Genomic DNA, 6,000 nt, shown 5'->3' with positions numbered 1-6,000 from the left:
AGAGAGTCCCATACAGGATAAACCCAAGGAGAAACATGCCGAGACACATAGTAGTCAAATTGGCAAAAATTAAAGACAAAGAAAAATTATTGAAAGCAACAAGGGAAAAACGACAAATAACATACAAGGGAACTCCCATAAGGTTAACAGCTGATTTCTCAGCAGAAACTCTACAAGCCAGAAGGGAGTGGCATGATATACTTAAAGTGATGAAAGGGAAGAACATACAACCAAGATTACTCTACCCGGCAAGGATCTCATTTAGATTTTTTTTTTTTAAACATCTTTATTGAAGTATAATTGCTTCACAGTGGTGTGTTATTTTCTGCTTTATAACAAAGTGAATCAGCTACACATATACACACGTTCCCATATCTCCTCCCTCCCGCATCTCCCTCCCTCCCACCCTCCCCATCCCACCCCCCCAGGCCTCATTTAGATTTGATGGAGAAATCAAAAGCTTTACAGACAAGCAAAAGCTAAGAGAATTCAGCACCACCAAACCGGCTCTACAACAAATGCTAAAGGAACTTCTCTAAGTGGGAAACACAAGAGAAGAAAAGGACCTACAAAAACAAACCCCCCCAAATTAAGAAAATGGTCATAGGAACATACATATCGATAATTACCTTAAACGTGAATGGATTAAATGCTCTAACCAAAAGACATAGGCTTGCTGAATGGATACAAAAACAAGACCCATATATATGCTGTCTACAAGAGACCCACTTCAGGCCTAGGGACACATACAGACTGAAAGTGAGGGGATGGAAAAAGATATTCCATGCAAATGGAAATCAAAAGAAAGATGGAGCAGCTATACTCATATCAGATAAAATAGACTTGAAAATAAAGAATGTTACAAGAGACAAGGAAGGACACTACATAATGATCAAGGGATCAATCCAAGAAGAAGATATAACAATTATAAATATATATGCACCCAACATAGGAGCACTTCAATACCTAAGGCAACTGCTAACAGCTATAAAAGAGGAAATCAACAGTAACACAGTAATAGTGGGGGACTTCAACACCTCACTTACACCAATGGACAGATCATCCAAAATGAAAATGAATAAGGAAACAGAAGCTTTAAATGACACAATAGACCAGATAGATTTAATTGATATTTATAGGACATTCCATCCAAAAACAGCAGATTACACTTTCTTCTCAAGTGCGCACAGAACATTCTCCAGGATAGATCACATCTTGGGTCACAAATCAAGCCTCAGTAAATTTAAGAAAATTGAAATCATATCAAGCATCTTTTCTGACCACAACGCTATGAGATTAGAAATCAATTACAGGGGAAAAAACGTAAAAAACACAAACACATGGAGGTTAAACAATACGTTACTAAATAACCAAGGGATCACTGAAGAAATCAAAGAGGAAATCAAAAAATACCTAGAGACAAATGACAATGAAAACACGACCATCCAAAACCTATGGGATGCAGCAAAAGCAGTTCTAAGAAGGAAGTTTATAGCTATACAAGCCTATCTAAAGAAACAAGAAAAATCTCAAGTAAACAATCTAACCTTACACCTAAAGCAACTAGAGAAAGAAGAACAAACAAAACCCAAAGTTAGCAGAAGGAAAGAAATCATAAAGATCAGAGCGGAAATAAATGAAATAGAAACAAAGAAAACAGTAGCAAAGATCAATAAAACTAAAAGCTATTTCTTTGAGAAGATGAACAAAATTGATAAGCCATTAGCCAGACTCATCAAGAGAAAGAGGGAGAGGACTCAAATCAATAAAATTAGAAATGAAAAAGGAGAAGTTACAACAGACACCGCAGAAACACAAAGCATCCTAAGAGACTACTACAAGCAACTCTATGCCAATTAAATGGACAACCTGGAAGAAATGGACAAATTCTTAGAAAGGTATAACCTTCCAAAACTGAACCAGGAAGAAACAGAAAATATGAACAGACCAATCACAAGTAATGAAATTGAAACTGTGATTAAAAATCTTCCAACAAACAAAAGTCCAGGACCAGATGGCTTCACAGGTGAATTCTATCAAACATTTAGAGAAGAGCTAACACCCATCCTTCTCAAACTCTTCCAAAAAATTGCAGGGGAAGGAACACTCCCAAACTCATTCTATGAGGCCACCATCACCCTGATACCAAAACCAGACAAAGATACTACAAAAAAAGAAACTTACAGACCAATATCACTGATGAATATAGATGCAAAAATCCTCAACAAAATACTAGCAAACAGGGCTTCCCTGGTGGCTCAGTGGTTGAGAATCCGCCTGCCAATGCAGGGGACACGGGTTCGATCCCTGGTCCGGGAGGATCCCACATGCCGCGGAGCAACTGAGCTCGTGTGCCACAACTGCTGAGCCTGCGTGCCGCAACTACTGAAGCCCGCGCGCCTAGAGCCTGTGCTCTGCAATGAGAGAGGCCACTGCAATGAGAAGTCCGCGCGCCACAACGAGGAGTAGCCCCCACTCGCCGCCAACTGGGGAAAGTCCGCGTGCAGCAGCAAAGACCCAACACAGCTAAAAACAAAATAAAATAAATAAATAAATAAATAATTTAAAAAAAAATACTAGCAAACAGAATCCAGCAACACATTAAAAGAATCATACACCACAATCAAGTGGGATTTATCCCAAGGATGCAAGGATTCTTCAATATATGCAAATCAATCAATGTGATACACCATATTAACAAATTGAAGAATAAAAACCATATGATCATCTCAATAGATGCAGAAAAAGCTTTTGACAAAATTCAACACCCATTTATGATAAAAACTCTCCAGAAAGCGGGCACAGAGGGAACCTACCTCAACATAATAAAGGCCATATACGACAAACCCACAGCAAACATCATTCTCAATGGTGAAAAACTGAAATCATTTCCTCTAAGATCAGGAACGAGACAAGGATGTCCACTCTCACCACTATTATTCAACATAGTTTTGGAAGTCCTAGCCACGGCAATCAGAGACGAAAAAGAAATAAAAGGAATCCAAATTGGAAAAGAAGAAGTAAAACTGTCACTGTCTGCAGATGACATGATACTATACATAGAGAATCCTAAAACTGCCACCAGAAAACTACTAGAGCTAATTAATGAATTTGGTAAAGTTGCAGGATACAAAATTAATGCACAGAAATCTCTTGCATTCCTATACACTAATGATGAAAAATCTGAAAGAGAAATTATGGAAACACTCCCATTTACCACTGCAACAAAAAGAATAAAATACCTAAGAATAAACCTACCTAGGGAGACAAAAGACCTGCATGCAGAAAACTATAAGACACTGATGAAAGAAATTAAAGATGACACCAACAGATGGAGAGATATACCATGTTCTTGGACTGGAAGAATCAATATTGTGAAAATGACTATACTACCCAAAGCAATCTACAGATTCAATGCAATCCCTATCAAATTACCAATGGCACTTTTTATGGAAATAGAACAAATCATCTTAAAATTTGTATGGAGACACAGAAGACCCCGAATAGCCAAAGCAGTCTTGAGGGAAAAAAACGGAGCTGGAAGAATCAGACTCCCTGACTTCAGACTATACTACAAAGCTACAGTAATCAAGACAATATGGTACTGGCACAAAAACAGAAACATAGATCAATGGAACAAGATAGAAAGCCCAGAGATAAACCCACGAACCTATGGTCAACTAATCTATGACAAAGGAGGCAAAGATATACAATGGAGAAAAGACATTCTCTTCAATAAGTGGTGCTGGGAAAACTGGACAGCTACATGTAAAAGAATGAAATTAGAATACTCCCTAACACCATACACAAAAATAAACTCAAAATGGATTAGAGACCTAAATGTAACACTGGACACTATAAAACTCTTAGAGGAAAACATAGGAAGAACACTCTTTGACATAAATCACAGCAAGATCTTTTTTGATCCACCTCCTAGAGTAATGGAAATAAAAACAAAATTAAACAAATGGGACCTAATGAAACTTCAAAGCTTTTGCACAGCAAAGGAAACCATAAACAAGACGAAAAGACAACCCTCAGAATGGGAGAAAATATTTGCAAACGAATCAACTGACAAAGGATTAATCTCCAAAACATAAACAGCTCACTCAGCTCAATATTAAAGAAACAAACAACCCAATCCAAAAATGGGCAGAAGACCTAAATAGACATTTCTCCAAAGAAGACATACAGACGGCCACGAAGCACATGAAAAGATGCTCAACATCACTAATTATTAGAGAAATGCAAATCAAAACTCCAATGAGGTATCACCTCACACCAGTTAGAATGGGCATCATCAGAAAATCTACAAACAACAAATGCTGAAGAGGGTGTGGAGAAAAGGGAACCCTCTTGCATTGTTGGTGGGAATGTAAATTGATACAGCCACTATGGAGAACAATATGGAGGTTCCTTAAAAAACTAAAAATAGAATTACCATATGACCCAACAATCCCACTACTGGGCATATACCCAGAGAAAACCGTAATTCAAAAAGACACATGCACCCCAATGTTCATTGCAGCACTATTTACAATAGCCAGGTCATGGAAGCAACCTAAATGCCCATCGACAGACGAATGGATAAAGAAGTTGTGGTACATATATACAATGGAATATTACTCAGCCATAAAAAGGAACGAAACTGAGTCATTTGTTGAGACGTGGAAGGATCTAGAGACTGTCATACAGAGTGAAGTAAGTCAGAAAGAGGAAAACAAATATCGTATTTTAACGCATGTATGTGGAACCTAGAAAAATGGTACAGATGAAGCGGGTTGCAGGGCAGAAGTTGAGACACAGATGTAGAGAACGAACGTATGGACAGCAAGGGGGGAAAACTGCGGTGGGGTGGGGATGGTGGTGTGCTGAATTGGGCGATTGGGATTGACATGTATACAGTGATGTGTATAAAATTGATGACTGATTAAAAATAAATTAATTAATTAATTAAATGGAAAGGAAGGAATAAGAGGGGGAAATATAAAAGCCAAACCAGTAGACCTAGACACTGATGTCATTGGCAGTGTGTATGGGAAACATTCAGAAATGACCCAAGTTCTCAAGTCTCAGTCATTGCAAGATGGCAAAAGTAAGGAAATCAGGAATAGTTGGTTAGAAAAGGAGGGGAAAATATGAAGGGTGTGGTTTAGGATACGTGGAGCTTGAAGCCCTGAACATACATAGAGACCAGCAGTAAGGGGCTGGAAATGTGGAACTGAGAGAGACCGGGGAAAGGCTGCCATCCTGGTTTGCTCCTACTGCCCTGGCATCACATCTAGTTTCACATTTGTCCCAGACAATAATTTCCCAGTTTGGGCAATAAATTATATGACCACATTATCTCTGAAGGAGAAAGTAAAAAGATTAGGGAAAAGCTCATAGCACAGAACATTGGGCAATGTCCACTGATAGGTAAGAAGAGAAGGAATAAAAACAGTTATGGAAACAGGAAAACACAATCAGAGAAGTAGGAATGTATATTCAGAGACATGAAGGAGGAGCATGACTGCGGAAAGATGGTCAGCTTTGATGTGATCTTCAGAGGCCCCAGGAGAGAGATTCCATCAAGTGGTGGATTATTAAAGGTCCAATTTTTTTAATTTTGTCATTCAAGAAAGTAACAAGTTAGAGGATAGTTTGTTTTCTAATGCTAAGTATATTTGCTGACTGAGGGGAAGGAACTAGCAGAGATGAATTGAGAGAAGATAGAAGTAAAAGCCAAGATAATGAAAAGAGCGAGGTCTCATAGGAGGTGAGGACAGGAGGGAAGGAAATGGTAGAGACGGGAATTAAAACATCATATATATAAATGGAGCTTTTCTTAAGAATGGATGAAGGCAGAAAATGTTTGAAGCGATGAGAGGTTACGGTGAGAGAAGAAAGGAAGAGAAAATGAAGGCACTGTCACTCCCTGCAGTCAGGAGTGGCCCTTATTTATTGAGTGTGGATGTGCCTGACCACTTGGATTCAAATCCCAGCTCTGCCACCAATTCT

The sequence above is a fragment of the Eschrichtius robustus genome, chromosome 13 (assembly GCF_028021215.1).
Source record: "Eschrichtius robustus isolate mEscRob2 chromosome 13, mEscRob2.pri, whole genome shotgun sequence".
Classification (NCBI taxonomy): Eukaryota; Metazoa; Chordata; class Mammalia; order Artiodactyla; family Eschrichtiidae; genus Eschrichtius; species Eschrichtius robustus.
The sequence above is the reverse complement of the archived record's forward strand: the minus strand, read 5'-3'. Positions refer to the sequence as shown.